Raw genomic sequence first — 14,192 nt, 5'->3', positions numbered from 1 at the left:
TTTTCTTTACTGTCACAAACTCACCGTTTTATTATAATGAATTAACCTTTATCAGAGTGCGATGACATCACAACGCTAACTGCCGCCCCATGAAGACCGAGCATCTAAAACCTATCGGACAGTTCAAGTATGACTTAGACAGTTATTACATATTAGTTAAGTAATAGTTAGATATCAGTTATATATTAGATATGGATTAGTTAGTTATTAGTTATATATTAGATATGTTTATGTATTAGTTAGATATTAGTTATGACTTAGTTCATTGTTATATATTAGATATTAGTTATACCTTAGTTAGCTGTTATATATTAGATAAGTTATGTATTAGTTATACATTAGTTACATATTAGTTACATCTTAGTAAGTTATTAGTTCTATATTAGATATTAGTTATACATTAGTTATGTATTAGTTACACCTTAGTTATTTTTTAGTTATATATTAGATATATTTATGTATTAGTTAGATATTAGTTATGCCTTAGTTTGTTGTTATATATTAGATATTAGTTATACCTTAGTTAGCTGTTACATATTAGATAACAGTTATGTATTAGTTATACATGAGTTACATATTAGTTATACCTTAGTAAGTTATTAGTTCTATATAAGAAATTAGTTATACATTTGTTATGTATTAGTTAGATATGAGTTATACTTATACCTTAGTTAGTTGTTAGTTCTATATTAGATATTATTATCACTTTACCGAGGCGTTGCTAGGCCGGTAGCATAGATTTACGTCGACGCTACCTGGCTATACTCGCTCGCTGTGCATAAACAAATGACGTCATAGCACGCGCAGCGCAAGAACTGTCCACAGAGTGGGAAAAAAAAATAAAATAAAAAGGTGAGAAGTGTGTGTTGGTCCCAATATGGATATTCCGGATGATTTTCTCATGGATAGTACGACAATGAACAGCAGCCAGAGCAGCCAGCTTGATGAGGACGCACTGCCGAATTTGGAGAGCAGTGCGCGCCAGCCTACAAGAGTTAAGTGAGCCAACTTTTTATGTATGAGTTACGTGTTGTGTATCTCAGTAAAAAGTGATAATAATACAAATAACATGCTGTTGTCGTGCGGTATGCATTTTCTGAGTCCCTCTGTCCATGCCGTTGCCCGCAATGACAGATATTCGCCCTCGTCTAACTGGGCATGAACGTCGGGCCTCTGAAAAAGCATACCGCCCTCCAAAAGCATGTTATTGTATGATTACTAATGTATTAGTTATTTCATTTTATTTATATAGGGCCAAATCACAACAAAGTTGCCTCAAGGTGCTTCACACAAGTAAGGTCTAACCTTATCAACCCCTAGAGCAAGAACGCAGGCGACAGTGGTAAGAAAAAACTCCCTCTGATGATTTGAGGAAGAAACCTCAAGCAGACCAGACTCAAAGGGGCGGCCCTTTGCTTAGGTCATAATAATAATAATAATAATAAAACTTTTTTAACAATACAGAGGAACATCAAATTTTTGAGAGTTATTAAGTCCAGGCAGACGTCCAGGACAACACCAGTTTGTTGGGGGGAATTGGGTCTTCAGATCCAGTATTTCAGCATAGTCCATTTTGCAACTGCCGTATTCGACCTTCATTTGCACTCAGGGGTGTATCTGCACAGGCATCAGCACCACAGGCAGGGGTCATCCACACTGTCACTGGGCCCCCTACACTCAAAAAATTGATGCATTGGAAGAACTCAATTCAGTTATGAGCAGGATTTCCATCTAATACATACATACATATATATACATTTATACATATACGAGGTGTGTTAGAAAAGTATCCGACCTTATTATTTTTTTCAAAAACCATATGGATTTGAATCACGTGTGACTGCGTCAGACAAGCTTGAACCCTCATGCGCATGCGTGAGTTTTTCCACGCCTGTCGGTTGCGTCATTCACCTGTGAGCAGGCTTTGAGTGAGGAGTGGTCCAGCCCCCTCGTCATTGTTTCATTGCCAGGAAATGGCAGAATGATTTGGGCTTTTTTCCCATCAGAATTTTTTCAGAAACTGTTAGAGACTGGCAGCTGGAAACCATTAGAAAAATTTATCTGGCTTTCCGTGAAAATGTTATGGGCTTGGTAGAGAATAAGGAGTGTTACCGTCGCTTTAAGGACGGCCCCCAGCGGCTGTGGGGCGCGCCGCGCTCTGAAGCCGCCATTGACAGGCTGAACGACCATTTCATTTCTAAACAGATGGCTGTCTGGATCCGTGACCATCGTGTGCCATTTCTCTGGTTATCACAAGAGCTGGACATCAACCATTTTCCGGCATATTTCACTTTTAACAAGAGATTTTGTCATGGAAAGCCGAGCGGAGGCTTCGCGCGTCACGATGGAATTGCTACTGGAGCGAGACAAAACCACCTCCGTTTTGGTCTCACAGGACGGCTTTGAGATGGTGTTCAGACAGCTGTCGGTGGTTTTTCCATCGAGTGATTATCCTAGAAATTGTGGATGTGCCTGGACATGCCAGAACATGTCCTGTGAGGCTTCATCACAGCGTTGCTTTGCGCCATGCGGCACTGCCGCGACGCGCGTAATTCCTCCGCACGTCTGTCTCAATGTGCCGAAAAAGTGCTGATGTCCACGTCTTTTCACAATTCCTGTGCTAGTCAGACGACATCCCAGATAAAACACAGCGTCCAGTTTGGAAATGAACAGCACATTTCACTGTTACAGGAGTTTTTGTCATGGAAAGAGGAGCGGAGGCTTCGCGCGTTGCGGCAGTGCCGCATGGTGCAGAGCAACGCTGTGATGAAGCCTCACAGGACATGTTCTGGCATGTCCAGGCACATCCACAATTTCTCGGATTAAAATGAAATCTGACGGAAAATGGTTGATGTCCAGCACTTGTGATAACCAGAGAAATGGCACACGATGGTCACGGATCCAGACAGCCATCCATTTAGAAATGAAATGGTCGTTCAGCCTGTCGATGGTGGCTTCGGAGCGCGGCGTGCCCCACAGCCGCTGGGGGCCGTCCTTAAAGCGACAGTAACAGTCCTTATTCTCTACCAAGCCTGTAACATTTTCACCGAAAGCCAGATAAATTTTTCTAATGGTTTCCAGCTGCCAGTCTCTAACAGTTTCTGAAAAAATTCTGATGGGGAAAAAAGCCCAAATCATTCCGCCATTTCCTGGCAATGAAAATCCGACGAGGGGGCTGGACCACTCCTCACTCAAAACCTGCTCACAGGTGAATGACGCAACCGACAGGCGTGGAAAAACTCACACATGCGCACGAGGGTTCAAGCTTGTCTGACGCAATCACACGTGATTCAAATCCATATGGTTTTTGAAAAAAATAATAAGGTTGGATACTTTTCTAATAGACCTTGCTGTGATTAAATCAGACATGCTTGAACCCTCGTGGGCATGCAAGAGTTTTTTCACGCCTGTCGGTTACGCCATTCGCCTGTGGGCAGTCTTTGAGTGAGGAGTCGTCCACCCTCTCGTCGATTTTTTCATTGTTTAGGAATGGCTCAGAGACTGTTGCTTTGTTTGATAAAAATTTGTTCAAAACTGTAAGGCACAACTGAGTGGACACCATTCAATAAATTCAGCTGGTTTTCGGTAAAAATTTTAACGGCTGATGAGAGATTTTGGTCTGGTAGTGTCGCTTTAAGGACGGTCCACGGCACCTGACGGCGATCTGCGCTTCGAGGCGGCAGCGTCTCGCCGTTTCAAGTTGAAAACTTCCACATTTCAGGCTCTGTTGACCCAGTAAGTCGTCAGAGAACAGAGAACTTTCAGAAGAAGTCAGCATGAGGAGTTTATTCGGACATTCCATTGTTAACGGACATTTTGTAATGAAAGAACGTGCGGGCAGAGTCGCATGTCGGGCTGGACCCGACCGCGGGGGGTCGCGACAGGAAAAACACCTCCGTTGGAAATCTTAACGGGCAAGTTGGAACATGCCCAAGCTGTTAAACAATTTCTCAGTTACTCACTTGTTGAAAGCCATTAAAAGCCGCCTGAATTCTACAAATGGTTTTCAACACGGAGGTGTTTTTCCTGTCGCGGCGCACACAGATTTGCCGAGTCGTCACGGAAACGACTCGGCGAATTTGCGCGTACGTCTTTCATTAAAAAAATGTCCTTAAACAGTGGAATGTCCGCATAAATTCCTCATGCCGGCCTCTTCTGAATCTTCTCTGTTCTCTCACAATGTCCTGGGTGAATTAAGCCTTAAATTAGGATGTTTTCAGCTCGAAACAGGCTGACGACGGCGCCTGGAAGCGCTGCAGGACGTCCCGCTCCGTGGGAAGTCCTTACACCGACAGAAACACCCCATAATCTCTCATCAGCCGTTAAACTTTTCACAGAAAACCAGCTTAATTTCTCGAATAGTGTCCACTCGGATATTCCTCACAGGTCCAGAAAAAATGTTGATAAAGCAACGCGCGCCGTCTCGAGCAGCGTGTGAAACAAAGAAATTCAGCCGAGAGGGCGGGACCACATCTCACTCAAGGCCTGCTCACAGGGAAATGACGTCACCGACACACGTGAAAAAACTCATGCATGCGCACGAGGGTTCAAGCATGATTGGTGTAATCGCATGTCATTCAAATCCATATAGTTAAAAAAAAAATAAAAGGGTCGGTTTATTATCTAAGAGACCTCGTATATATATATATATATATATATATATATATATATATATATATATATATATATATATATATATATATATATATAGCCCCAACTCAAAGAAAGCAATTTCATGTAATTTAATCTAGTTGAAGGTGTTATGTGTCGACGCGGGTTGAGGAGCGGACCTGCATCAGACAGGACCCAGCGCTAAAAATAACCAGAGAGCGGTTCCAAACAGAAACTATTTATTAGTCACCTGTGCTTAAAAGTGTAAAAACATAAAAACAACATCCCTCTGGTGGAGTGATTCGTGGCTCGCTCTCCAGCGCCTGCAAGGATTAAAGCCGGCGCTCCTGGACTTCCTACCACCGCCAAACACCCCCCAGGTGGACACGACAAACTGATTCTCTGTGAAGCAAAGAGAAGGTGAGGTAAGGCAACAGATACAACTATATCTTCCAATAAACACACGCTATCAGCAACACACTCAGGTCAGTGTCCTTTTTTTTACTTTATGCAAATGAGCAGCTTCTCACAACAAGTGGAGGATCACTTATCCTTCACGCCACAGCAGTGAGAAGCAAACTGCACAATTCTCTTCACAATTCCAGTATACTGTGTAACAAAACACCAAGTTACTATCAACAATTACTTAAACACTTAATTACCTTTCGTGTGTGCTGACAGCATGTGTCCTCACCCCTCCCCACTTCACGGACTCGATGTGTCAAACCCAGGCGCGGTCCTCAGCGTCTCACAAACGAACGTCACAAGGTCGAGTTCCCGGCAGTTCTGCTTGAATCACACATGACTTAAATGCAGAACGCCATCCAATTATCTGCTTCAGCTCTACTGGTGGTTGGCTCTCACTGCGGTATTGTATCACTTCCTGTTCCGGAGCACAGCGGTGTTTTTCTGTATCTGTTAGCTGTTTAATCTGCGCAGTTAGATTGATCTAGTTATCTAGATTACGATTTGTTTCCCAGTGTAATCTTTACGTGCCTTAACTAAAGCACTCCTTCTGCTGAATCACCTCTAAATTATTTACACATTATTCACTTTGCGTGTTTTTAGGAATCCGCTAGCTTAGCGTAGCTACTAGCTCTTAGCCGATTTAGCATGGCGGCTTCTCCTGTCTCTCCCGCACTTTTCTGCTCTGGGTGTGAAATGTTTAGTTATTCCTCGGCCTCCTTTAGCAGTAATGGTACTTGTAATAAGTGTAGCTTATTCGTAGCTTTGGAGGCCAGGCTGGGCGAATTGGAGACTCGGCTCCGCACCGTGGAAAATTCTACAGCTAGCAAGGCCCCTGTAGTCGGTGCGGACCAAGGTAGCTTAGCCGCAGTTAGTTCCCCCCTGGCAGATCCCGTGCAGCCGGGAAAGCAGGCTGACTGGGTGACTGTGAGGAGGAAGCGTAGCCCTAAACAGAAGCCCCGTGTACACCGCCAACCCGTTCACATCTCTAACCGTTTTTTCCCACTCGACGACACACCCGCCGAGGATCAAACTCTGGTTATTGGCGACTCTGTTTTGAGAAATGTGAAGTTAGCGACACCAGCAACCATAGTCAATTGTCTTCCGGGGGCCAGAGCAGGCGACATTGAAGGAAATTTGAAACTGCTGGCTAAGGCTAAGCGTAAATTTGGTAAGATTGTAATTCACGTCGGCAGTAATGACACCCGGTTACGCCAATCGGAGGTCACTAAAATTAACATTAAATCGGTGTGTAACTTTGCAAAAACAATGTCGGACTCTGTAGTTTTCTCTGGGCCCCTCCCCAATCGGACCGGGAGTGACATGTTTAGCCGCATGTTCTCCTTGAATTGCTGGCTGTCTGAGTGGTGTCCAAAAAATGAGGTGGGCTTCATAGATAATTGGCAAAGCTTCTGGGGAAAACCTGGTCTTGTTAGGAGAGACGGCATCCATCCCACTTTGGATGGAGCAGCTCTCATTTCTAGAAATCTGGCCAATTTTCTTAAATCCTCCAAACCGTGACTATCCAGGGTTGGGACCAGGAAGCAGAGTTGTAGTCTTACACACCTCTCTGCAGCTTCTCTCCCCCTGCCATCCCCTCATTACCCCATCCCCGTAGAGACGGTGCCTGCTCCCAGACCACCAATAACCAGCAAAAATCTATTTAAGCATAAAAATTCAAAAAGAAAAAATAATATAGCACCTTCAACTGCACCACAGACTAAAACAGTTAAATGTGGTCTATTAAACATTAGGTCTCTCTCTTCTAAGTCCCTGTTGGTAAATGATATAATAATTGATCAACATATTGATTTATTCTGCCTAACAGAAACCTGGTTACAGCAGGATGAATATGTTAGTTTAAATGGGTCAACACCCCCGAGTCACACTAACTGTCAGAATGCTCGTAGCACGGGCCGGGGTGGAGGATTAGCAGCAATCTTCCATTCCAGCTTATTAATTAATCCAAAACCCAGACAGAGCTTTAATTCATTTGAAGGCTTGTCTCTTAGTCTTGTCCATCCAAATTGGAAGTCCCAAAAATCAGTTTTATTTGTTATTATCTATCGTCCACCTGGTCGTTACTGTGAGTTTCTCTGTGAATTTTCAGACCTTTTGTCTGACTTAGTGCTTAGCTCAGATAAGATAATTATAGTGGGCGATTTTAACATCCACACAGATGCTGAGAATGACAGCCTCAACACTGCATTTAATCTATTATTAGACTCTATTGGCTTTGCTCAAAAAGTAAATGAGTCCACCCACCACTTTAATCATATCTTAGATCTTGTTCTGACTTATGGTATGGAAATAGAAGACTTAACAGTATTCCCTGAAAACTCCCTTCTGTCTGATCATTTCTTAATAACATTTACATTTACTCTGATGGACTACCCAGCAGTGGGGAATAAGTTTCATTACACTAGAAGTCTTTCAGAAAGCGCTGTAACTAGGTTTAAGGATATGATTCCTTCTTTATGTTCTCTAATGCCATATACCAACACAGTGCAGAGTAGCTACCTAAACTCTGTAAGGGAGATAGAGTATCTCGTCAATAGTTTTACATCCTCATTGAAGACAACTTTGGATGCTGTAGCTCCTCTGAAAAAGAGAGCTTTAAATCAGAAGTGTCTGACTCCGTGGTATAACTCACAAACTCGTAGCTTAAAGCAGATAACCCGTAAGTTGGAGAGGAAATGGCGTCTCACTAATTTAGAAGATCTTCACTTAGCCTGGAAAAAGAGTCTGTTGCTCTATAAAAAAGCCCTCCGTAAAGCTAGGACATCTTTCTACTCATCACTAATTGAAGAAAATAAGAACAACCCCAGGTTTCTTTTCAGCACTGTAGCCAGGCTGACAAAGAGTCAGAGCTCTATTGAGCTGAGTATTCCATTAACTTTAACTAGTAATGACTTCATGACTTTCTTTGCTAACAAAATTTTAACTATTAGAGAAAAAATTACTCATAACCATCCCAAAGACGTATCGTTATCTTTGGCTGCTTTCAGTGATGCCGGTATTTGGTTAGACTCTTTCTCTCCGATTGTTCTGTCTGAGTTATTCTCATTAGTTACTTCATCCAAACCATCAACATGTTTATTAGACCCCATTCCTACCAGGCTGCTCAAGGAAGCCCTACCATTATTTAATGCTTCGATCTTAAATATGATCAATCTATCTTTGTTAGTTGGCTATGTACCACAGGCTTTTAAGGTGGCAGTAATTAAACCATTACTTAAAAAGCCATCACTTGACCCAGCTATCTTAGCTAATTATAGGCCAATCTCCAACCTTCCTTTTCTCTCAAAAATTCTTGAAAGGGTAGTTGTAAAACAGCTAACTGATCATCTGCAGAGGAATGGTCTATTTGAAGAGTTTCAGTCAGGTTTTAGAATTCATCATAGTACAGAAACAGCATTAGTGAAGGTTACAAATGATCTTCTTATGGCCTCGGACAGTGGACTCATCTCTGTGCTTGTTCTGTTAGACCTCAGTGCTGCTTTTGATACTGTTGATCCATAAAATTTTATTACAGAGATTAGAGCATGCCATAGGTATTAAAGGCACTGCGCTGCGGTGGTTTGAATCATATTTGTCTAATAGATTACAATTTGTTCATGTAAATGGGGAATCTTCTTCACAGACTAAAGTTAATTATGGAGTTCCACAAGGTTCTGTGCTAGGACCAATTTTATTTACTTTATACATGCTTCCCTTAGGCAGTATTATTAGACGGTATTGCTTAAATTTTCATTGTTACGCAGATGATACCCAGCTTTATCTATCCATGAAGCCAGAGGACACACACCAATTAGCTAAACTGCAGGATTGTCTTACAGACATAAAGACATGGATGACCTCTAATTTCCTGCTTTTAAACTCAGATAAAACTGAAGTTATTGTACTTGGCCCCACAAATCTTAGAAACATGGTGTCTAACCAGATCCTTACTCTGGATGGCATTACCCTGACCTCTAGTAATACTGTGAGAAATCTTGGAGTCATTTTTGATCAGGATATGTCATTCAAAGCGCATATTAAACAAATATGTAGGACTGCTTTTTTGCATTTACGCAATATCTCTAAAATCAGAAAGGTCTTGTCTCAGAGTGATGCTGAAAAACTAATTCATGCATTTATTTCCTCTAGGCTGGACTATTGTAATTCATTATTATCAGGTTGTCCTAAAAGTTCCCTAAAAAGCCTTCAGTTAATTCAAATGCTGCAGCTAGAGTGCTGACGGGGACTAGAAGGAGAGAGCATATCTCACCCATATTGGCCTCTCTTCATTGGCTTCCTGTTAATTCTAGAATAGAATTTAAAATTCTTCTTCTTACTTATAAGGTTTTGAATAATCAGGTCCCATCTTATCTTAGGGACCTCGTAGTACCATATCACCCCAATAGAGCGCTTCGCTCTCAGACTGCAGGCTTACTTGTAGTTCCTAGGGTTTGTAAGAGTAGAATGGGAGGCAGAGCCTTCAGCTTTCAGGCTCCTCTCCTGTGGAACCAGCTCCCAATTCAGATCAGGGAGACAGACACCCTCTCTACTTTTAAGATTAGGCTTAAAACTTTCCTTTTTGCTAAAGCTTATAGTTAGGGCTGGATCAGGTGACCCTGAACCATCCCTTAGTTATGCTGCTATAGACGTAGACTGCTGGGGGGTTCCCATGATGCACTGTTTCTTTCTCTTTTTGCTCTGTATGCACCACTCTGCATTTAATCATTAGTGATCGATCTCTGCTCCCCTCCACAGCATGTCTTTTTCCTGGTTCTCTCCCTCAGCCCCAACCAGTCCCAGCAGAAGACTGCCCCTCCCTGAGCCTGGTTCTGCTGGAGGTTTCTTCCTGTTAAAAGGGAGTTTTTCCTTCCCACTGTAGCCAAGTGACCGTTGGGGTTTTACATAATTGTTGTATGGCCTTGCCTTACAATATAAGGCGCCTTGGGGCAACTGTTTGTTGTGATTTGGCGCTATATAAAAAAATTGATTGATTGATTGATTCAGCTGCAAGTCGTCCAGGTTGCACGTGAGCACCACTCACAGGTGCTTTCCATGATGTTAATGAGGGTGAAGACTCTTCAGCCAGCACCTTCTTCACAGACAAATCAGCCCTCATGCCACCTGGAGAGCAAAGAAAAGAAAAGAACACCAAAACATCCAGCCACGCCCCCCCCAACACACAACAGAAGGATTGCAGCGAGGGGTTGCACATTGAATGAATGAATGAATGGATTTATTCGGCACACACACAAATCCGAAAGAACAGAAACATACCAATAATATGAATGTTATAGAAACAAGCCTGTGAGTCCGAAAGGGTGTGGGCAGAAACAAAGCTTATCAACGCCCACCCCTGCTAGAATGAGTCCAACAATTATAACAGTCATAACAACATATACACAAATTCACAACACACTACATATCAACAAAGACATACACTTCAATATTCAATTACATTTCAATTCATGTATAAGTATGTTATGTGTAAAGCGCCAAATCGCAACAAACTTGGCCCAAGTCACTCCATATTAACCCTGCCGACCCCCAGAGCAAGCACTAGGCAACTGTGGTGAGGAAAAACTCCCTCTTAGGAAGAAACCTCAAGCAGACCAGGCTCTAGGGGGTGACCCTCTGCTTGGGCCGTGCATATATACCTGTATACACACTCACATATATACCTATATACATACCCACTAACACATAAATAAATATACACTACATATATATATACACATACATACATTTATACCTTCACATACATATACATACCCCTACACATATACACATATATATACACGCACACATACACATACATATACACACACACATGTATACATATATACACATACATACTACATATATACATATACACATATACACGTACATATACATACATATTGACTGATCATTTATTTTGAGTTTTACAAAATAAGCATTTCTTTGACATCTACATTTACCCACATTGGGTTGAAAAGAACAGGAGATACAAACATACACGCATACATACCCGCGCACTTAACCCGAAAAGGGGTGGGATGAAGATGAACTTATTTAATCCCACCACCAAATACCCATACGTTATTACGACTACCGAGTGTGACCAATATTCCTTTTTAATTACTATGTAATTGATATCATATATTAGTGATGAGTATCTATAATAATAATAATAATAATAAAAACAATTCCCACCATAATAGACAGTAATAATGACAATAATTATTGTCAATCAAAAAAATTTTTTTGTTTTTTTTATTTCCATTATTATTATTATTATTACCATTTTTTTTTAGTTGCTATTAATATTGCTGGTGTCATTTCTTAAGCCATTTTCATATGTCCCCACATTTACTCAGAAAATGACTATTTAAAAGGACTATTCTTGTGTGTGTCGATGGTAATTCTGTCTCTCTCTCTCTCTCTCTCTCTCTCTCTCTCTCTCTCTCTCTCTCTCTCTCTCTCTCTCTCTCTCTCTCTCTCTCTATATATATATATATACACATCATACATGTGAACATACATACACAAAATGCACACATACATCACCTATACACACATGTATACACATAATACATATACATATATACAATTATGCTACATTCATTTTATTTTATTAATTTAATTACCTTAACTTTTTTTTATTAATTTATCATTATCATTATCATTATTATTATTATTATTTTCTTTTTTCCCCCTTCCCCTCCTTCCCCATTTGTCATGTGTGTGGTGCATTAAAAGATGCAAACTATTTTGTAAACCTGCTGCCACAGAGGGGTCGCCCCCTGACACAGGTCCACCCTTTGCTGAATGTCCTAGGCTCTGCATTAAAAGACAAGGTTTTGGAGTCTGCTGGCAGAAGGGGGAGACCTTTGAGCAACAGACCACCACTTGCCGACCCTGATCTGGTGATAATGATGTAAGTGATGTAAGAGAGGGAAACAAGGATGAAAGAAAAGGAAAAGTCTTTTTATGTATCAATAAACTTACATATGTACATATTTATATAAATGTAAACATAAATATATATATATGTATATATACATACATACACACACATATACATACATATTATACATACATATATACATACACAAATATACATACACACATACACAAATATACATACACATATATACATACACACATACACATATATACATACACATATACACATACATACATACACAAATATACATACACATATATACATACACACATACACATATATACATACACATATACACATACATACATACACAAATATACATACACACATACACATATATACATACACATATATACATACACAAATATACATACACACATACACATATATACATACACATATATACATACACATATACACATACACATATATACATACACACATACACATATATACATACACATATACACATACACATATATACATACACACATACACATATATACATACACATATATACATACACATATACACATACACATATACACATACACACATACACATATATACATACACATACACACATACACATATATACATACACATATACACATATATACATACACATATATACATACACACATACACATATATACATACACATACACACATACACATATATACATACACATATACACATACACATATATACATACACACATACACATATATACATACACATATACACATACACAAATATACATACACACATACACAAATATACATACACATATATACATACACACATACACATATATACATACACATATACACATACATACATACACAAATATACATACACATATATACATACACACATACACATATATACATACACATATACACATACATACATACACAAATATACATACACATATATACATACACACATACACATATACATACACATATACATACACATATACACATACATACATACACATATATACATACACACATACACATACATACATACACATATATACATACACATATACACATACATACATACACAAATATACATACACATATATACATACACACATACACATATATACATACACATATACACATACATACATACACAAATATACATACACATATACACATACATACATACACAAATATACATACACATATATACATACACACATACACATATATACATACACATATATACATACACATATACACATACATACATACACAAATATACATACACATATATACATACACATATATACATACACATATACACATACATACATACACAAATATACATACACATATATACATACACACATACACATATATACATACACTAACACATATATACACATATATACATACACATATACACATATATACATACACATATACACATATATACATACACATATATACATACACATATACACATACATACATACACATATATACATACACATATACACATATATACATACACATATATACATATATACATACACATATATACATACACACATACACATACACATACACATATACACATACACATATACACATATATACATACACATATACATACACATATACACATACATACATACACAAATATACATATATACATACACATATATACACACACACATACACATACATACATACACATATATACATACACATATACACACACAGACATACACAAATATACATATATACATACATATATACATACACATACACATATATACATAACATATACATACACATATACACATACATACATACACAAATATACATATATACATACATATATACACATACACACATACACATATATACATACACATATACACATACATACATACACAAATATACATACACATATATACATACACATACACATACATACATACACAAATATACATACACATATACATACACACATACACATACATACATACATATACACATATATACATACACATATACACATACACAAATATACATACACATATATACATATATACATACACATATATACATATATACATATATACACACATATATACATACACATATATACATACACATACACATATATACATATATACATACACATATA

The sequence above is a fragment of the Thalassophryne amazonica genome, chromosome 13, assembly GCF_902500255.1.
Source record: "Thalassophryne amazonica chromosome 13, fThaAma1.1, whole genome shotgun sequence".
Taxonomy (NCBI): Eukaryota; Metazoa; Chordata; class Actinopteri; order Batrachoidiformes; family Batrachoididae; genus Thalassophryne; species Thalassophryne amazonica.
The sequence above is the reverse complement of the archived record's forward strand: the minus strand, read 5'-3'. Positions refer to the sequence as shown.